The sequence below is a fragment of the Anser cygnoides genome, chromosome 14, assembly GCF_040182565.1.
Source record: "Anser cygnoides isolate HZ-2024a breed goose chromosome 14, Taihu_goose_T2T_genome, whole genome shotgun sequence".
Classification (NCBI taxonomy): Eukaryota; Metazoa; Chordata; class Aves; order Anseriformes; family Anatidae; genus Anser; species Anser cygnoides.
The window spans coordinates 6,777,567-6,800,083 of record NC_089886.1 but is presented as its reverse complement, the minus strand read 5'-3'; the positions used below and the strand labels follow the sequence as shown (position 1 = coordinate 6,800,083).

Genomic DNA, 22,517 nt, shown 5'->3' with positions numbered 1-22,517 from the left:
GTCTCCTGTAATATATATATTTGAATATCTGAATGTCAGACAATTCCTCTGAGCGTACAGTACCTACAAGCTGGTGGTGAGCAGCTCTCTGACAGTAACGGGCTTCACTGGCTGAGCTCTGTACAAGGTCGACGCAGCCTGGCTGCAGGATGGCAGTCGTCCCATCCACTTCCACAGGGAACTTTTTTGGACCTGCAGGTAGGATGTGAGTGGGGAAGCACTCCGTGAGGCACGGTGTCTGTTCTGGCTGGCTGCATCTTCGAAGCGCTCCCAGCTTGCATATGTATAATTCAAGTCCTGTGTATACCATCTGTGACAGTCTGGGTTACTATTTGCAAAGAATCAGATTTGACTGGGAAATGATGAACTATTTTGATCCATCTGTACATTTTGATATATTGCCAAATGAAGAATTGAGGCTGGTCAGAAACGTAAATAAAAGGTCTGGGCCAAGGCCCAATATTGGCTTATATTTGAGACAGTTTAATTAACTAGGTGATTAGCTCCAATGCTAATGTCCAGAAGCGATCAAAGAACCAAACGCTGAGACAGGACTTACTCTGTAATTCCCATCACCACACGAGTCCTTTCCAGGAAGATGTTGAAAGAGTGCTTGTCCCTGACTGCGGCGGCAGAGTGATGGAGACGGAGGGCAACAGGGTCGTAGGAGCCCGCGGGTCATGTCAGCGCACTCGGACAGCTCGGGAGCTTAGATGCACACATCAGCTGAGAGTTTCCAACTCAGTAAGCAGGGGATATGATAGATGTGATGAAGGACAGTGACTCAGGCTGCCATGTTTGGGGCGGAGACAGAAGCAAAGACATGAGTCACCCATCAAGCCGGTCGGGAAGGGCCAGCTTTCCATCCAGAAGATTAATTTGAGACTGACTCATTTCCAGAAATCAGACTGAGGGTGGCAGGAGATAGCATTTCTAGAAATGAGAGGTTTCAAAGCACGTGAGATGAGATGATTTCAAAGCACGTGAGAGAAGAATAGCTAGAAAGACCTGAGATACATGAAACTTGAGATTATTTTGGAGGGGGAAGGGAAATGAAAAGGATGCACAGCCCCTTCACTCTCCCTCAGTAAAGCTATTTAAGGATTGGGAATATAAAATTCAGTTTGTTGTGTTTGTAATTTCTGCTTCACTGATAAAGTCCCTCATGTGATGATGCTGAAGGACTTAAGTACTTTAGTAAACAGCCAAGAGAGAGAAGCAACCTTGGAAGAAGACTATCTGAACCACGGACTTCATGTAGGGATACAAAACATACTGCTACCATGAGATCAAACAAGTGAGCAGTCACATTGCAAATCTTCTGAATGCTAATGAAGTCCATGCTGGTGGGTAAAAGAGGCCTTGAATCACACAGTCCCAGTGCTGTGTCCCTCAGCACCGACATCTGTGGACCTAGTGGCTCCTGTCATAGCACTGGAGGAAGCTGCAAAGAGAGTGCTTAGAAGTAACACCATGGGCTGCTTGATGCTCTTTTTGTCTCTGTCGAATAGACTCTCATTTCATGAATGCAATACTGGACTGATTTGTTCTGAGGTGGTTCCAGTGATCTTCTCCCTCCTACAAAATGCAAGGCCAAGGCTAAGCCTAGCTGTGGCTCCTGCTTGAAGGAGGAGGTTCCACCAGCAGCAGTCCCACTATCATCAAGTTGCGGCAGGGAAGAGATGGTGTAAACACGACTATGTTACCATGACCTAGAGCTAGGGAGGGGAGTAAATGAGAGGAAATCTGCCATGACCTTGAGACAGCCATGTACTGTCTGCATACAAGTTTCCTCAACTACAAAACAGCATTTATGAAATTTCCCTAATTCATAAGGATATTCTGAAGGTGTAGTTCATCTGAAGACAGTGACTTGAAGAGGAGCATGTTTTCACCCTGTCAAACATTATAATTTGCCATAAACTGCAGGTTTTGGGGTTTAAAAATCCTTCTCGCTATACAGTGACTGAAAAATCTGATTAAGCATGCAGTGAAGAGTGCGGTGACTTCTGTTCAGAGCATGCTTTCATTGGAACATCAGAACTATTATAGCTGTCTAAATAATGTACAGGCTTGGCATACGTGGTATCATTAACGATTTACATCTTGAGATAGTAATGGTTTGAAGAGATATGCTTCCTGGTTTCTCCTGTCAATAGCATTGCACTGAAAATAAATAAATCCCTGGTGATTTGTTTATATTCATCAATGCACATTTTAAAACATCCTGAAGCACTGACCAAAATAACTGTTTGACATCAAGAGGTTCCCTTTTAACTATGCCTTTTTGGGATACTCCAAATGGCATAATTTGCTCATTAGGAAAATATCTACAAAAATTCTCCCTACAGTCAGATTAACATTTCCTTTAACCAGGTGTTTTGGGCCTTTTATTTTTCATCTGAAAGAGGCCAGAGTGGAAGTCACAAGTACCACAAAGTGAGTGTGAGGCAGCCTTTAATGCCACGCAGATTTTGGTAGCTGTGACTAGCTGACAAGGTCTGCGATACTTCCCCCAACACCCTTGGTCTGTAACTGGAGCCTGACTCTAAGCAATGGAGCAGAGAGAAAGAGTTAAGATATTTCAAGGTGTTTAAAACTACTTCTAGATCCCACACCCAGTTGAAATGCAGTCCAGCAGATGGAAATTCAACAAGAATTCACTGAAAACCCCTGCCTGATCAAGCACGTTATCAGTCTCTGACGCAGGCAGATCACTCCACATTTCCATCGGTCTCCGTTCGGTTCTTGCCTTTGCTGCTATGCTGGCCTGCACAGTAGATACTATATTCTCAGCTCTCTGAGCCAAGGTCTCAAACTCTGCCATCTAGCACCCTCTCACCACAACAACACTTGTGACATCTCCTCCCCCTCGGCTCCCTGATTCCCCTCCCCTCACTTCTTTCAGTGGTCCCTGGAAAAGCTGTCCTCTGGGACAAGCGCTTTCAGAGCAGCCCCCATTTCTGATCCTCTCCTAGCAGCCACCCGGGAGCAGGTTGTTGTAACATCATGTTGGCTGCACTCATGCCCATGGGCTTTGCCTTCTCTAGGGAAAATCATTTAAGAGATTAATCTGTTGTGACACGGACTTTGTTCGATAATCGCTATAAAACCTTGGCAGGAAGTGGGAGAAAGAGAAAGAATAGCCTGACTTGTGGTCATTTTTCTTTGGGGGAATTTCTTCATTTCACTAAAAGACACATTTTGTGTCAAGGGGTGGTTTAGTTTCCTTTTCCACCTTCAACAGGCCAGAGGACAGAAAATACCCACATCCCAGTCCCTATAACAACGGAAGGTTTCCACACAGCTGGGATGCAGCTGCCTTGCCTCCTGTCACGAGGATTAGGCACCTGCTTGTCTGCAATACATTGCAGCTCTCAAGTGAGGTCAGGATGGTCTGTTTGTCTCCAAAAAAAGGCACTAGGCTGACATTAGACAACCAACGAGACAGAGTTTTATCTGCAAACAGCAGAGGCTGCTCCAGCTCAGGGAGCTCCCCCAGCAGCAGTGCAGAGCACAGAGCCAAGTTGTTTTGCTCTTCCCCACCTCAATCTGAGCTCACGGAGCTCACCCCAGCCTCAGGGCAAGATGCCAGCCCCACCTCTCCATGAAGTTCAGCTTTCCCGGTGGTGGACTGCCATGAAAACAGACAGAGCGACCCAGCTGTAGTTTTGCTGAGCGTAGCCTGCGGAGCCACATCTCCTTACCGAGCTGGCAGGAAGAGGTTTGCTCGCTGGCAGGGATGCTGCACTACGACCTTACGCAGTCTGGGTACAGGGACAGGTCAGGGGATGAATGAAATCCTCTGCATCAATCCAACAAAATGTAAACTTCCCCGAAAGCAACTGCCACCTTCCCATCCATTTCTTCTGCTCACGTAAAAAGGAGCAGGAATGCATGTGACAAGTAGTACGGAATTTAAGTGAATATACTATAAAGAGTCTTATAGTTCAGTCTGTTGATGGTGCTCAAACCAGAAAAAAGACTACAGCTCCTTGTCACAGAGCAGGGTAATCTCAGCAGGCCTAACAGAATAAAAATTCATTTCTGCCAGTAAACCGAAAATGACTCACAATAAACATGGCAAGGAAATCTTAAAATAAAGAAGTACCATAACTTCTTGCTTCTGGATAAGGAGGAGGGGAAGATTAAATACTTTCATTAAATTAACTCTCATCCAAATGAGGCTTTTGTTTCATTTCTAAAAGAAACCCATTTCTCTGTTGTCACTTTTTTTTCCTGAGTGGTAAATATAATGCAGAATTCCAGAAGCCTCATTTCTAAAGAAACAAATGTAATCAATTTCACAGAGCACTGAGACAAATCAATATGGAAGGAGTCAGAAAACTAAACAAAAGCAATGGGAGAAAAATATTACCCTTATTTATATGGCCATAATACATGGGAGAAAGAGATATTTAAAATTACAGAGCTAATTTCTAAAGCAGCAAACCACAGTAGTCAGTAATAAAAAATAACATTAAACTATTTCAGCTGAAAAATACAAGTCTATGATGATTGTAATAACCCATGTGATGGTCATTATTGTCTGCAGTATAGAAACAAGCTATTTTGGCTTCTTTTTTTTTTTTTTTCATTTGTCATTAACAGAGAGTAAGAGACCAGAAAAGTAGTGATTGCCCAATAAGCCCCTGTGATATCATATGACATTTCAGCTTCACTTTCAGCTTAAAACTTGGATTTTATACCCTGGTGAGTCTTTAAGAAATGAAAGATAACAAGACTTTGCTGAAACTGTGCATTATCTGACTCTACTGGATATTGTGAGATGTACATAATCAACATTAAAGCGGCTTCAGCATTTCAGCATTTAGAACCTTATCTCAAAGTTTGATTATATCATAGGGGAATTTATTTAGTTATTTAGTTATTTTAAATAAAGACTGCTCTTGTCTCCACTCTGCCAAAAAGCACAAGCTCAGCAAGCCCACTAAAAACACACATACTTTTCAATGTATTTTAGTATTTTAGCAGAGTATGAGCCAGTTGGGTGAGCTTGGGAAAAAGTACCTTTTGCTGCTCTCTCTTACCAAACCCTAATTTACTTTTTTTTTTTTTTTACTTTTTTTTTCCCCACACCTGGAGTAAAATTTACAGTTAATTAGATTTGTCAATTGTAAGCCATGAAGTAATGTGGAAAAAAAATAAATAAATAAAATAAAAACACAGCAGAATTGGGAACAGAATTCTTTTGACATCATGTTCAATGAACCTGAATGTAAAGAAAGTAGTACGCATCCACTACTGCAAAGGAAGAAAAATTACAGTAGCTACCTACAATGTGCGATTACTTTTGATGCAGGAATCTCCCTTCTGAGCCATTGGAAAATAGAAAAAAATAAATGACCATAAAAAAAATATATAAAAAGTTCTATTTCAGCAAGGAATCGAAAGGCTACACTTAAATTAAACCAAATGTTAATCAGAGCACATACTCCTGTTTCGGTACAAGTGAGCCAGAAGTAAACATCCAGGAAAAAAAAAGTTAATCTCCATCTGGAGACATATTAAATGAAAATAATCACAAAGTCAACAAACTTAAGCCCATAGAAAGTTACATGCACATTTTTATTCTGCCATCAACTCTGCTTTACCTTTAGGCCATTTCATATCTGCTTGAGTTATAACTGGTGTAATAAATGAGTTCTTAGGCAGCATATTTCTATGCAAATTTACATTGCCAAATTACTATTCTTATTCCAACTCCATCATAGAGTAAAAAATAGATTGAAGGATGCTTTAAAAAAAATCCTTATGATAAAAAAATGAGGGTTTCAATAGACTTGTCATTTGAAATATTATTTTTTCAGTCGCACAGAATAGAAATCTATAAAATTTAATAGGAGTAGATCCAAAAAGCTTCTAGAGAAATTACACTAAAGGACCCTGAAAAAGTAACCCAGTCTGCCGAAGTTTTATTTTACTATAAAGCAAGTAGAAGAAATGCAGTCCCTGTGATTGATGGTCGGTCATTGCCTGGTTTTCAGAGGTGATCATTCCCATCCTGCTTTCCCTGTGTACTAAGATCACATATGTTGCATTGATTGTAAAACACATTTTTTCCCTTTGGAAAATTCCAACGTTCAAATCAAACTAAAGTTCAAGTGAGGCATGTGTTTAACTGCACTTTTTAAAAGAGTCACAGTGACTTCAAAGGGACTGCGTAGGTGCTTAAGTTGTACAAGCACTGAAGGGCTTTGCTGGATCAGAGCCCTGGAAAGCTGTGGAGGAGAAGCACAATGCAAGAGCTGAATATGGTAATTTTTTCCTGTGTTTGCACCATTCTCTTACTTTTTAAAAGGGAGGAAAAATTCAATGTATTCTTTTTGCAGTTCATGATAGTATAAAGAAGCATTTGCAACATGTGCAGCCAGTTGGCTCACTGAACTGGCTGAGAAAACCTAGCCTTATAATTTCGCCTATAGTAAATGCTGACAGAAATTTCTCTGATACTGTTCCACTGCAGCTGCCTCATTGTTCTGTTTTAACATAATCAGCACAGTGAAGAGGAAGAAAGGAGTGTTAATTTTATATCAAATAAACTTTAATTGAGTCTTTCATACTTTAGTACTGTATAATAAATGCATATAATGGTCTCTGGAGTTAGTTCTGGTTGTGATAATATGGAGTCTCAAAACTTGACTTGGGTACATTATGGTACCATTCAGCCTTGTGTCACTATCTTGCAGCCTAAGCAAGAAAAGTTCCTGAGACACCCTCAAACACCACTGGAAACGTCCCTGAGAAATCACACATGCACACACACACACACACACAAATATACATGTACCTACGTGCATATATACACACCCACCTGCAACCAGAGGCTCTCAGTAGGTCCTCAAAACAGTCAAGGTGAGCATTACCAAACAAAAAAAAAAGAATGATGCAGAAGAGAAAATTCACTTGAGATTGGTGTGGCACATCAGAAGCACTCGATGAATGGAGGTGATCCATGGCATGACTGACAGAGACTTTTCAAAGTCACCGGTGAAGCAGCCTGTAACGAGCAGCAGGGAAAGCATGGTCAGTCCAACCACCCTGGTGTTTTTTTATTTCAGGTCATGGATTATTGCTGTTCCTGCTACAGAAATGAATGTCCTCACCTGCCTCTCCTCATTACAGGTGAGATGCTTTAACATAGTTTTTTTTGAGACATCTAAGCATTTCTTGTGGACAGAAATTATGTATCCCTGCTAAAATGGGGATAGCTCTATTCAAAGCACAAGTACAAAGCAATGCAGTTATCTCCTACTCCCCCCCCCCCCCCCCAAACTCCAATCCTCTTGTTTTCTTATACCAATTTTAAGTTATTTAAGCCATGTTGCTTAGATCACTTTCAATGCTTAGATATTGTGGGTGAAAACAAACATCCTCACTGCTTAATTTTTTTTTTTACTTTCACACACAACTTGTACCCAAATCACAGATACGAGAGTAATGGGGATAAAGGTCATGTTACCTATCCCATGTCCCACAGAGGAATAGATTAGATTTAAGATCATGCCTAAATTGATCTTAGAATCTTCCAAGGGTAGAGGTGATCCCTTCCAGGTTTAATTAACCTTGCAGCTAAATTATTTTTTAAACTTCTCAATATTATTTAATTTCATGGTAACTTTTCCTCACCCAAGCAGATACACAAAGCTGTTCATCTTCCCCCACTATTATTATTATTATTTTAAATAAAAAAATATTTGTGCAACCCCTTTTCTCTAGAGGTTGGGCAACCCCAGATCTTCCCATTGTTCTGGTTGTTAAATCTCCAATCATTTGACACTAGTTAATTCTCATTCTTTCTAAAGCACAGACATCAAAGACAGGAAATGGTACCCTAACTTCCACATCAAACCAGGATAAAAATACTGTGAGAATGCCACATTTTACGCTTTCATTTTCTTATTCAAGGAGATGCTTGATTCAAGAATGACAAAAGTCTTCTGTTTAAGCACAAAAGAAAAATTCTGGTTAAAGCTATTGTCTTCTCTGTGGGGATAGCAGGACTCACCTAATGGCATTAAACCTTCTCCTGCCTCCTTGTAACTTATAACATCTGTTTTCAAAGCAAGTGATCATAGCTGTGTAATTTGTCCAGTAAAACCCGACTGAGGAAAGCTGCCTGAATTTGCAGGCGCTGATTTCCTCGCAGACCTCTACATTCCAGATATGGTTCCCTTCCCTCTCTCATTCACAAAGCAGCAATTTGCAAAGGTAATACTTCTCCAGCTTCAAAGCACAAGGCATCGCACCTAGACTCAGTGCTGGTACATCAGGAAAAACACCAATGAGGGTGCCAGCAGTGCAGCAGCCAACATAAAATCCAACCATCACTGATAGTTATTGTAAGACCTGGACAAAAAGAATAATTCATCTGATTAGTTTCGTCTTTGTCAGTACAATTAATTGAACTAATTCTCTGCAGATAGTTCTTGGTTGCTAGCATATTCCCAAGCACATTGCAGCAAGTATTAATTACTTCAAACTCAATTTGTTTTGCTTGATTGACCAATGAGGTCACAGTGCATTGTGGCTTCGTGTCTGAGTGCAAAGAACCAGCTTCTCAAAGAAATGCAAGTTTGCGTCACCCAAATATCCGTCAACCATCAAAACTTCGATCTTTCTAGAAACATGCCTACAATCTTTGCTAGAGTAATTGGAGGAAATGTGTAGTGAAAATGAAACAAAGGAAAAAATATTTTCTTGCTTTGCCTCACTGCTGTATTGACTGATCTCATTTCTGTCTTCGTTTTCAAAACCAATTCAGGATCTCATGGCACACTTCCACAAAGAGGTAAGTTCAATGGAAAAAAATATGAAGACAAAAAGTAAAGCTAAACAAAGTAAACAGCTGCTGCCAGTCAAGGCTGGAGAAGAGAATCAAAATTAACATGGAATTTGTAAATTTAGCAAATCTATTCTGAGAATTCTGAGTGATGAATCACCCTTCCCAGCCTCCCTAACTTCCGATACGCCTTGAAAGAAAGTTCATTTGGTTTAACTCTGGCCCTCTGTCATCTTTCCACAAAAATATCCCAAAAATGCTGTTTCTTTAAAGGTGAGAATCTAGACAAACCAGTCTAAAAAATTATCATAGACTGTTGCTTTTATCTTTCAGGGTATTTTATTAGTCTATTTGAATTATACTGTAACTTGCTATGCATTTACCATGAAGTATTCCAGGCTTCTCCCGTTGTTTCCTTGATCACTGTTAGACATTTAAATTTCCACGCCCTGGGAAAGATTTGCCAGAAACACAGGTCAGGACCCCTGGAAGGACCCACGACTGGTCAAGCTGAGCAGCCCTGTGCACCCAGCTGGTACTAAAGCAAGAGCATCCTCCACAAGCAGTGTTGCAGAATGCCAGCCCCATACAGCAAGCAGCCTAGGAAAGCAAAGGGTATTAAAGATTTGACTATTGAGAAAATCTGGTTCTGTTCTCTACCTTTTTTTTGTCCCACCTCTTTATTTGTCGTGCCTCACTCTCCCTAGATTGATGTTTCCTTTTCCTGCAAGCTCCATTCTCTGTGGTGTCTCTCCCTTTTCTACAGGTGCTCTTTTTAACCTCCTTTCTCCTCCCTTCTCTCTAACCCTTTTTTATTCTTTTACTTCTCATGGTCCTTCTCTGCCCTGTAACCTGCCACTTTCTGCTCAATAAGAGAACCATAAATCAATAGCACATACTGTGGTAGTGCTGGCTTTTCCTTTTATTTAAATTCTTGCCCTCGTACCAATCAATTAAAAACTCCACTAGCTCAGCTGGAAGGGAGAAAAAGTGCATGCAAGCTTTTTTTTCACATACTGTTTGAGAGCAGTGGTACACACAGATCTCGTGTGCCTGCACACATCCAGACACACGCACACCAGGATGGCACTTCAAATACAGGTGGTGTGTTAAGATACATGCTGTCATTTCTTTTGAGGTTTTGGTCTCCTTTCACTGTCAAGGCAGCAAAAGGAAAGGAAAACCAAGCTTTTGCTGTTTCCATATTGCATCTTACGCTCCTCAGAAAAACAATTTTTCCCCCAGAACATTGTGTCAGATGACAGAAATTATAATTTGTCATACAGCAATATTGATTTAAATGATTCCACTAAACTACTAAAAGATCAGGCTCTGAACATATTACTCATCCACTAATCAGTAGACAAGTTTGGCCGCAACAGTGCCAGATAGCTTTTATTTTGGACAAGGAATATATGCTCTATCCATACAGCCCCCCCAGTCCTGCTACAGCCGGAGCCTGTGGCAGCAGCTGGGCAGCTGAGGGCACAGCCCCAGGTACCAGCTGTGGGGTGCCCAGGAGCCAGCACTCTCCATCAGCTGGACAGGAGTCCCATCTTGTCCTCACAGCAGGACCCCAACTGTAACACAAACTATAGTACAGGTAGTGTTGAATCAACCACCATTCATAAGGAAAAAAAAAAAAAAGAAATTTGACTGAAAAAGTCCATTCCTGTGATGGCAGTCAGGATGAGTAAATTCACATTCATAATGCATTAAGTCACCAGCAAAGACACCTCCCCTATTTTTAGCAAGCGAAGGAGCCTACAATAGCTAGGGTCTTAGCTGAGACACTCCAGCTAAGCGCCAAAACCAGGTGGGACTACTCTGGGCCCGTGTCCTTGCAACAGGGTGAATGAGTCAGTGTTAGCAATTGGCAAGTCTTGCTCATTGGAGAAAACATTTTTCTCTTCAGGACTTGAAAAAAAGTTTCATGTTCTTACACTACAATTTCCCATGACAGAAGTCTCCATGATCCTGAAACCCAGGTGCATTTTAAATAATTGTTTAGTACATCCTATTAGAAAGGCATCTAGTTGCTGTCTGGTGCCCAGGATAAATTCTAGTTTGTCCTTTGATGGTAAATGAGAGGCATAAATCAATGGCAATTGATCAGTAATTATACAAAATTACAGTATGCTTTTGTGATGTTTTTAAAAGAAAGTGTCATTTTGCTACTCAGCCTGACTAATTTCTGGCTCATATTGAATCATTGTGCCATGTTTGCAGCTCATTAAAGCCATGCTCACAGATCTCTCACCACTTTTTTTTTTTTTTTTGTAAAAAAACAGTGCAGAAATGGTGCTTTCTCCAGGCTTCTGCAGTACCTTTTGAATTGCCTTGAGGCAGCATGGCTTTGTCAGAGTAAAGCCAGCCCTGCATGCTGAACTTTTAACAAGACAGCTCAAATCTCACCATGGCAGCTAAAGCCAAGGTCTCTTACTCAACCCCTAGGACTGTCACACTGAGGTAAAGCTGGTGGAAAGGAGCTCAGAAAGAACAAAAGCACAAATACGTTAACGTACCAACAGATTGGTTAGTTCCAGTCTTGCTTCTTGCAGATCAACCAGACCCATGAAATCTGGAGCTAGAGCACAAAGCACAAACACATGTACAAACACAAATCCACGCACTCCACAAAATGACAGCACAAATCCCATTCAATAGTTTTTTTTTTTAAGGTTCCATACTGAAATAAGCATTCCTTAGAACATATCTATGCTTTTTTCCACTTTGAAAGAACTGATATGGCCTTAATTTATCTCCATTTGGTTTTACTCTGCTTCATTGTCCTGGAAAATTTTGCTGGAGAAATAGAAAAAAATAATCAAAAGTAACTAAGCCCTCCAAAACAATATTATCTTTTCTGTAATATCAAACCAGCACAAAAAACAATGAGAAGATCCCTTGCTGTGTAGACCTAATGTCCACCATGAATTTTTTTATGCCAGCTCTGTGAATAACTATAAAATATTATCAGCAAAAGTGGGTATTGCAACAATCATTAGGCAGCATTTTCCAATCATGCAGTCTTGCTCCATTAAGGCCAGGGTTAGACAGCAGGACAGCAATGCGTCTGAACAACATTACCATCACCAGCTGACTTCATCTGATTCTGCTGTTAAAGCAGTCACCAAGCCAACTGGAATTATCCAGCTTTCTAGGCACGTCTGATACCCATGGGCACTCACCGCTATTCAACGGCTGTGGTCACACAGTTACAAAAAATTTGGGGGCAAGATCAGCAGTGCTAACTGCAGTGGAGGTAATGGGTGGAAGCAGTTTGTCATTCATACTTCCGCACTTAGAGTGGACAAATTAATTCATCTTTCCCCTACTTACATGATGATTCTTATTCCTGCCATGCCTAGGGGACCTGGTTTAGATTGGGACTCCGTGGTATTGGCACCCTGTGTCCACGTAACAAGAGCAAGCTGTTTCTCTAGGAAGCTGGGAGAAAGGAAGCAAAGGAACTTGGTATTCCTGGAATCCAGATCAGAAGTCTGTCACAGAAAACAACCAAGGAAAATATTCAGCGTAGGATACATCATTTTGGCTCCTCCTTCGTTACAGTAGAGTCTAAGATTTCTCTTTCAGAATAAGGATTTAAACCTGAGTTAACATTTGGACATACAAGTCCACTTTATTTTCTCAAGTGCCAAATGCCCAACTTTGGGTGAGATCATTGGCATCTTTGCTAAGCAGGATCATCAGGCCCCCAAAAGGACTTAGGATCTTAACTTTGGTTAATCTGCTTGACAACTTTGAAAACAATCTACCATCTGGTACCCAAATATATTCAGAGAATAAAAAACTCTCTGGCTGTGAGTAAAGAGAGAAACAATAGTCTGCAAACTTCCACTTTTCTTCTGCCATGAATAGTGAAGAATCTTACTGAAGCATTTTAATAGTATTTTGATGGACCAGGAACACTAGGAGTCATATGTCACATTAAAAAGCTAACAGAAATCTAGCAGAAGGAAATGAAAGCCTGTCTAGCGATATTTTGTTCTCTATTTTAATGAGAAAATTTAGCAATCATGATTTTTTTCCTGCCTTTTGTGTGTGTGTGTGTGTGTGTGTGTGTGTGTGCATTTCCTATCAACTTATTTAAGGAAATGCATCTTTGGCTGTCTTCCTTCTAGGTTACACTGATATATAGCCAATTCCAAGTACACGCTGTCATTGTTAACAACCCCTAACTTTAGCCAATTTAACATCTAAGCTGAATGACCAGTCTAACTAGCATCCCTGCAGAGCTCAATGGAAAAAAAGACATATTCCTTCAGATGCCAATTCAGTGAAAGCACCTAACCTATACATCCTTATTTTTTATTTTCCCCCACTGCTAACTTATTTAAACACTGGTCGATTGTCCTCCAATGCCTGCTCAAAAGTTCCCCCTCTAACACCAGGGATTTAAGAATTTCTTGCACAGTTCATAGGGAAATAACCATGCAGCACCAGAGACACACGGTAAAAATACTCCCACTGCCCACATTACTCTGATTTACAGAGCAAGTAGTTAAATATAAAAACCAGCATTTCTGAAGTAACACTGTGGGTGCTGTCCCCAAGATATTCTTCCATCAATAAGGACACATGATCACAAATTAAAGAAGCGTGCTCCATGGCAACCATAATGAATAACATCACTTCAAGTGCTGCCAAAATGGCAACGTCTCAAATTTAATATTGCAATACGTTATCTGTTAATTAAAGAGCAAGGGCTAGTTTCAAAGGGTAACTACTAAGGTTTTAAAAATATGTCAGAGATAATATATTCCATGCATTGCTAATTATGTAGGCATCTTTTAAAACAAGCCAGAATTAATTATGTATCAGATCCACCCCCAGCATTAGGGAATAATTGAATTTCTTACACAAATTCGGCACAATAAGAGGCATTGTATGGACTGCATTCTGTGCCACGCTGCACACCGTGCTGGTAATGGGCTTGCACACCACACTTCACTCAATGGGGAGGCTGCTGCCAATTAACACTTAATACATGTTAATTTAAGATTTCCCTCTTCCAACTAATTGATATCTGATTAAACCCAGAATGGCTTTTTTTTTTTTTAAAGTGTTCATTAAATATAAAATTTCCTCACAACTTTTGTGTTTTATATAAGGCCACAACCACAAAATATGTAGTTCATGTAATTTCCAAATCATTATAGAGTAATTGGACTTATCAGTTACATGCTAATTAAACTTGGACTGAATGCTCTTTCTGCGATCAATTGACATTGGGTAGATGCACAGTACCCATCTCATTAAGTTCAAATGCAACAGCTAAAGCATTTAAAATACAGCATGGATGCTTAGAGCATAAAAGCACGTCTATGCTGTTATACAGACAGCACCTGCACCTCTTGCGGCTGTAACAGAGTGAAAAATCCAGCAAAGCACCCAGAACAACCAGGCTTCGGGGCAGGCCACAAAGTGCAGCCCAAAATCTGGATTAACACCAATATTTTGCCTACACTATGCTCTGCTCTTACCATATTGCTACTAGTAACGATCTTGAATTGATTTATATCTAACTTTAGAGTACCCCAAATCCAGTAAAGCTCACAGCTTCCCAGGAACATGGTTTACACTCACTAGCAGATCGTACATATGTTAGGACACGGGGCCAGCTATTTTTGGAGACCAACACTCACTGCTTGCCTGCATTTAGCTCTTGCCATGCAACAGTTAAGAACTTGTAATTTCCACAGGATATTCATCATCTCTGAAGAAAAGCAAGGAAGAAGCACTGATACTTCCCCAGTCTGGATGTACTTTGCTCACTTGGAGACATATTTTGACAGTGTGACAGGACTGGGAGATAACAGTGCTGTTCCACGATGGGGAAAAAAAAAGGGGGGACCAAAAGCACTTTAAGTCCACTCTGAGTTTCACTGCCTTTTATTCGGGAACAGCACAATTAGATGTGGGAAATTTGGAGACACAAGGTAATGGAGTGCAACTGCAAATGTTCCTAGTAATTAAGGAGCTAGAAAATATGACAAAACAGCTGCTTTAATAATTTTTTTTCAAGATTTCTATCCATTAGCACTTCTCAGAAACTTTGCTAGGTATTGCTTCTCTGCTGGAATTGGTTTTGGTGGCTGGAACCAACAAAAACCAAACCGTGAGAAGCACAGAGCACACCTGGAATGAGCACCCAGAGCACATCCTCTGTTCCTTGCTGCGGAGCCTGCACAAAAATAAGCTGATAAAACTAGGGGAAACACAGAGATTACTAACCCACAGGGACAAAGCCAGTGCCCAGGTGGTTTGTCGTTTTGGTTTGTTTTTAAAGTATGCAGAGTTGTACAAACAAATACTTTGCAGATATTGATTTCTCAAGCTGATATTCCTGTAGTGCTAATTTGCAAGCATTCTGTGAGTTCAGAGATGACAGCCAAGCTTGAGTTTTATTTTTCTAATGAAAGCCTGAGAATTAGTAGAAAGATCTAGACAAGATGTCAGAGTCAATTACTAATGTGATGATCTTAAAATACAATTAAACACAGACAATGAGTATTTGCACTCATTGCAAACAAATCATCTTAAAATAGTTAATCTGACCACTCCAGACAAAGCTAATTTCCATGGCCTATATGAATAAAATCCTTTAAAAATAGTTTTCCTTTAAAAAAAATGAAAAACAATTCTAAAGCACGCCTGCAGTTATCATCAACTTCCAGCACAAGGAAAGTAATTATTTGCCTGAAAGCTAAAATGCTACGAGCTTTGTGCTTCTTATTAATGCCATCAGACTAATTGTTGAGCCTTACAATGCTGTAACAGCGACTACCCGACCTAACTTTGGGTATAAAAAAATTCTCCAGCTTTTTTGCTTTTAGACCAGCAGATCTAAACACATCCTCTGAAGTCAGCAAGGATCCAGGGAGGTGCCTTCTCCATGAAAAAATACTCAAGATTGCAGACTGCTTGGGGAAGCTGCTGCTTACCTGGAGACTTGCTTGGGTTCTGGTGCTGGTTTGCCTGTCTGGGACCACTGGGTGTCAGTGGCTTGGGCAGTCCCAGCTCCTGGCCTGGCAGCAGTTAGCAGAAACTCCTCGTCTTCAAGCACATGGAGAAAATCAGGTGGAAATCTGCTCCCTCCCTTCCCCTGTCTTGCTTCACCAGTTGCAGAACGAGGGCTATGGAAATTAAAGGAGTCTCTGAGTTTTAAATTGCATCATGCTTAAAATTAACATTCAACTCCCTGACATATACATCACCGCAGTAGGAACTCCTTTCCATTTGTTTATATGTTTAAGTGGAAAACAGGATTAGAGCTGACATATATTTTCATATGATTAGCTCTGATTTGGGTGGCAAATCTGCAAAGAGCTACAAAAATAAATAGATTCATATTTCATTATTATTATACTTGTGGGCTTTTTTAATATATTTCAGAAAGATTACCTTAATGGCACACTGATTTTATTTGTGTATTGAATTACTTTTAATTGTCCCTTGTTTTAATCTTGTAGGAACTATAGCCTTTTAAATCATTATATTTCACTGTGAAGCTCCAAGAATGTCATCCACTTATAGGTACTGTATGCAACAAGATGTATTGCTGCTATTAATGCTCTTATTAGGGGTGTATGTTATGGCGTGAATGTCAGTTGATGCATCTTACGGGAACAAGAAAGCAAAAATGAAACCACGTCTCTTTCCTTTCTGGCACTTTAGCCTTTCAGTATTTTTTTTTTCATTAATAATTGATTGCTTTTATTTGGATGAGGGGAAGATGGCATCCCCTGTAACACTGTCATTTTGGACTGTCTTGTCAAGAGGAATGTGACTTTCTTCAAGCCAGCTGGGACCCAGCTAAGTGCAAAGCGGCAAACATTTTAAATTTGAGCTGTGTAAATCACCATTTTGTTGGTCTTTTCTATATTTTAGCATACTTCCTCAAGAACCCTTTGCACTTTTTTTTTTTTTTTTTTGGTAATTGGAGAACTAAATCCAACTACAACTGTCTTTAGTGTAGGGGAAGTTAGCAATGCCATGTAAAGATAAGGTTGACTGACATTTTTTGCTGATAAAACTTCATTTTCAATCATCAGACAACCATTGGGACAAATTCTCTGCTACAGTTCAGCTTTTACATGAAGTTTCAGCTCGGGCTGTTCACTGCTTTCTGAAGTTAAAATCAGGCAAAATATATTGCTACAGACAAGGTAAAATAAACTTTAGAACCATTTCACTGATTTTTTTTTCCTTGCTTTTCCCATCATTCCCCCCTCCAGATCATTTTTCAGGTTTTTGTGAATAGTAAGATCCAATAAAAATCTACATCTTAAATACACCACTAATCTGTAGGACTGCATGCTGTTTCCTCCATTTAATAAATTGTTCTTTCCAGTATGAATCTCACTACATTAAGATAACTTAATTTTCACTTGCTACTGTGCTGTGCAGAAACCTGGTTTTGCTAGAGTTTTTCAGAGATCTTTATGAATTTGAGACCCATTTAAGTAATTCTGAGTTATCCAACTTTTTAAGGCAGACACCATAGCCATAAGCAACGCCGTGGATTCTCATCCCAGCCCAGCTATTTCTCCCTATTCCCAATGATAGGCTTCCTATGACAACAACAAGTTATTTCATTTTCCCTTCCCCCTGCCAAGTATAATTTTTCCTGCCACGCAGCATATAGAACTGACAAAATCCTCGCAGGATTTAAATTAAAGGTTGTTGCCAACATTTCACCTTCAAATGAGTGTAGCTTTTAATAAATTATATCAAATCTAGGAGAGGTACCATCGTGATTCACTCTAGAACATCTTGAGTGCTGGGGTATGCCAACAGAAATAATTAACTTCAACAAGGCTCTCTATTAAGATGCAGCATGCACTATTAAAGGAGTTGTAGTTTTGAACAAATGGTTCAACATGCTGGTGTCAAACGGAACCGTTCTCCCTCCTCCACTGCCTTGGCAGCCGTTGGACTTCATTAGGAGGAGCACAACATAAAAGCATGCAGACAGGTGCACAGCAGCATTAAGGACTCCACAACAAGATCAGAGCAACAGCTTGGTTTTTGCTGTTGACAGAACAGAGACTGTAAAAGACGATCCAGAGCCATGAAAAGGATTCAGGGTGAGTATTAAAATAATAATAATAATAATATATTTAATGAAAATACAAGCAATCCACAGTATAAGCACTGCCTCTAAAAATAAGGAAATTGCCAACATATACAAAGTGATTTATGTCTGTTGTCTCACTTAAGCCTGTGGAGATGTTTAAAAGGAAATTATGTCTAGAACTGGCAAAGCAACAATTCTATTTCCCAGCTTAAAAAAAAAATAAGAATTTAGCTCTTGATATCTACTGCATAAAGACCAATTCCCTGATCCTGAATATGTATTTAAAGGCTTAATTCACACTGAAATCAAATTACCAAACTTCATCTCCTTAACCTGTAGCTTTGCATGTGGAAAAAAAGTATCTCTGGAAATGTATTAACAGACATTTACAACACTCAAAAGCAAACCACTTAGAAAAAATGCTAGGTGTTAACTGAAATCAGGCTTGTTCTTCTAAATGAGATTCATCAGAGGGCTTGATGCTATTGCACTTCAAGAGGTGAGCAAGAAGGGACACAGAAGTATTTAGGATGTGTGCCAGCCATTAAGCCCAGCTTTGCTGCGATGTCTCAAGGAGCATGCACCAAAGCATTCTGAAGGACCCTGGCGATACTCCATGGGATGGAGCCATGTGATAAGTGCACATGGGTTGTGTACAAGGCCACCGCAAAATCATCCATCTCACAAGTCGAAACATCTATTAATTGTATATCCATCATTGTGAGACGTACAAGGACTCCACAAAGAGCCTAGAAATTGATATTAGACAAGCTCATCCCCAGAGACAATTATGTATACCAAAGTCACACCAGGATATGACAGAAATCAGGATGCTGTTGCTTTGGGCAGCTAGCAACAAGTTCTCGTGAACACGTAGGCCCTGGCTGCAAAGGCTATGGAGGAAGATTCTACACAAATATCCTTAATATAGGGGAAAAGTAGAGATACTCCCCTCCCAAACACTGACAGAAATCCTCCAGCCATCAGCAGCCCCCTGAGATGCCAGCATTGTGAGATGAGAAAAAAAACAACTGATATTTATTCTGCAAGTGAACTTGCAAAGCCCTATCCCAGCCAACACAGTCACGATGAATGGGTAAGTACTAAAAAAAAAAAATAAAAGCCTATTTACTACTTCTACTTACTAAGAGCAGCTTCTTGCCACTGTGAGAAGGGTGACACAAAGCTGAGGAAAGGGTAAGGTAAACAGCCATGCCCCGACACACTATGTGAGTTTACTTTTTGTTTTGCCTTTTTTGACAGTTAGACAACCTGCACCAGGGCCCCCAAGCCACACACCACCCCAAAAACTTTACCTCTATCCTTGTGCAAAAGATGAGGTCTCAGGTATTCACAGCTGCATTTGTGCCACTAACAGGACTGGGCACACACCGACAAAAAAGTTCCTCCTTTCAGGCTATTAACGTGTGCACATAACCACAGCTTTTCTGTAACGTTAGGGGGAAATCATAAAGCCAACAGTCAGCAGTTTTTCAGCTGGAATCTTTTCTCATGTGAAGAAAAATGAAACCAGACACTTGGTCACACAGGGCACGTGGGTAAAGACCAAAATAGGATGCCTTCTGCTGCCCATAGGAACACAAATAATAACACACTAATGATGTTAAGTGTCATGTTTATTTTCCCCTTGCAAAGCGATGCTTGCCCATGAAGAATCGCCTTTCTTTAAATAAAGCACCTTTCAAACAAGTTCATTAGAAAACCATCTGAGCGCTCCTGACAGTCAAGCTGGTGTGCGAGACAATGTCAAATTACTCATCGTGAATAAATTACCAGATGAATATAGTCTCCTGTTTTTCTTTTTTTCTTTTTCTTTTTTCCATTACTTGCTCATTTGCTAAATGTAACTACAGTGAATTTGTTGTTTTTCATTCACTAAGTAACCCACATGATTATTTATTTATTTATTTATTTATTTATTCTGTGAGATATATTACTGTAGTACTTTAAGGTTGTGGGCAGAATGAGGGCCTCAGCAAAGCACGGTATAAAAACTGTGAACAGAGAATGGTAACAAATTCCCAGCCCAACTAAACCTATAAACTAAATTTTCAAGACAAAGCATGTCAATAAGCGAAATGTAAAACAAGCAATACTTCTGGTCAAGTCAGTGACTGAATCAAAACTAGATTCAAGCCTTCTGGAAACTGCTAGGCTAATAATACAGGCTAGAAGAAAATTAGGGATGGCAAAAATGAGAGGTGAGAAAAAAACACATGGAGGATTTATGCTACTGATGGAGGATAAGCAGCAAATAGAAAATTAGACTGCAGTGGGATTATACTGACTGCCTGATTTTCAACCTTCAGATTATTTGCAAACTCAAGTGAGGTATAAGACTTTTCTGTTGCATTCTTTTTTTTTACTGAAATGGTCAAAATATGACAGTGACAAAAGGTGAAACAGCATGCAATCAGTGGATAACAAAAGAATTGCTGCAAAAAATAATGTCCAATACGCCAGCCTTCAGTATTCACATGAATGCAGTAGGAAGAAAGACAAGAACAGCAGCAAAGGGTCACATGCATGCCTCAAAACAAGCTTACAAGTAATTTTCACTAAATCATGTTCACAGTGCTTGGCTTGTTGGCTCCAAGCTTCTCTATGTTTCTATTTGTTTTTCTTAAACGAGCAATTAGTCAAATCTGAGTTAATGAAGCTTGCTTAGTCATCCAAGGTCTGTAAAACTTTTCCAGGAGTCAGCATCTTCGCAACCTTTGAGATTCGTGACAGGCTTTGCTGACTGGCTTCTCCCAGCTTCTGAAATCCCATTTATCAGCTCACTTCAGGCATCTTTAGAAATGCAGGAGAGATGAAGAGGGAAGACATTGTCCTGTCAGGGTAGTTCATATCAGTTCCTTTAGACTAAAGATTGAGAGACTTAATCATCTCCGTTTGAGATGACAGTGAAATATACTCTCACATCAATAAAGATCAGGGTCGGGAGGGCGGGGGGGAGCAGATTAGGAATAGGTCTGAGAAAATGCTGCTGCTCTCTATTGCTATATGGCAATTTGGAATTGGGGTTAAACCCACAGGGAATTATCAAACGTCTAGGATAAAAACTGAAAGCGCTGTTCTGATCAATAGCAGTTTGATGGCCTGGAACACTGAGAGGCAAAAAATGCTTTTCCCTCCTCTTAGCTCCAACTGCAGGACTGAGAGGAGATGGAGAGGGCACATTCTGAAGCAAAAAGTATAAATACAGGGTCTTGCTCAGAACAGCTATTTGCCAGTGTTCTGCACAGACAGGAATCTCCCAGGTAAAGAAGGAAAAACACACCTATTAGACTTCACAGACGTGCAGCAAACAATTTGTCAGCAAAATTTCACTTTGATGATAGAGTTGTTATAAAAACACCACCAAAGCATCTTTTGACTTGGACTCTCAAGTAAAGCAAAGCCTTAAATCTGCCAAAGTTAGCATCAAGTATTTTAAACAAAACTTTAATTCAGATTTAAAAAAAAAAAAAATCTTGGAGGAAAATGGGAAAAGGGAGAATGAAAAAATTCCTCCAAACACTGTGCCTGTCTTCTCTCAGATGCTAGTGACATGTCTGAATGATCGGTCCCCAGAACTGAACGCGTGGACCTCTACATAGGAATTAAGAACTAAACTCTCAAAGTGAAGGCTACAGCAGACTCCTATTTTTAGTGCATTATTCATGGAGACATACAACCAAGACACGTGGATTATTGGATTACATGCACACATCCTCTCTCCTGGGGAGACAGTCTGAACTAATGGCAATGTAATCTGCCACCTCCTCCTTCCCATTCCACTTTTCAGTCTCTGCATTTCTCCATCTGTTTCAAGGCCATATCTTAAGTCACCTTTTGTAGTGCCTCCTCTCACATAAATCCTTCTACAAGCTGAAATGTATCTTAAGAAATCAATTAGCTCAAGCAAATTAACCATGTGGCTTCACACCTACCTTCTGCACTTACTCCTACCTTCTCCATTTATCTTCTACCTTCCCATGGAGCCAGTGTCTCTTTCTTCCTGTGCAGTCATTGATCTCCTGAAACTATTTTAGAAATCTTGTCTCATGGGCTAGAATGATACAGAACATAATCGGGGACTCAAATGCATCACCCTTCAGCAAGGAGGAGAGCCTTTCCAATCTGGAGGTCTGAACAAATTTGGGGGCCATCTTCAGCATCAAACCAAGCAAGGTTTTGATGTAAAAAACACCTCTTGCCTCTCTTTGTTAACCAGAGGCATGGCAGTTACTGGTCAATCACAGACTGTTGAACATACAAACTCATATCTGCAATGAACAGAAGATCAACACGCAGTGTGCATTTTGAGGAAAAACAAGAGTCAGTGTCAATTCCTTGGTAATTCACAGTAGATGTTTTTGTTGGTGGTTTTTTTGTTTGTTTGTTTTGTTTTTTCCTCTCTCTCATTACCAAGAATTTGAAAACAAGCAAAAGCTGCCAGATATGTACTCAGAACAGTGCATTTTCCATCTCTCCTATAGCAGTAATCTGATCCTAAGAGTTTAACAACTACCAACTGCTCACTGCCCAACAATATGCTATTTTAAATTATTTTACAAAATAATGTCTCAAATCTGCAGACCTCTC

At 40.1% G+C, this 22,517-nt stretch overlaps 1 long non-coding RNA gene across 3 annotated transcripts in view; it reads right to left on the bottom strand.

Annotated features, from left to right (window-relative positions):
- Positions 1-12,712, bottom strand: part of LOC136786354 (uncharacterized) — a 34,437-nt gene extending 21,725 nt beyond the window's left edge. For all 3 annotated transcript variants that reach the window (XR_010824812.1, XR_010824814.1, XR_010824813.1), the window contains exons 1-4: positions 12,146-12,712; positions 11,329-11,390; positions 8,271-8,370; positions 6,836-7,021 (exon numbers count right to left, since the gene is read on the bottom strand). This is a non-coding gene — a long non-coding RNA (uncharacterized lncRNA). The remainder of the gene's footprint in view (positions 1-6,835; positions 7,022-8,270; positions 8,371-11,328; positions 11,391-12,145) is intronic.
- Positions 12,713-22,517: the final 9,805 nt, after the last annotated feature.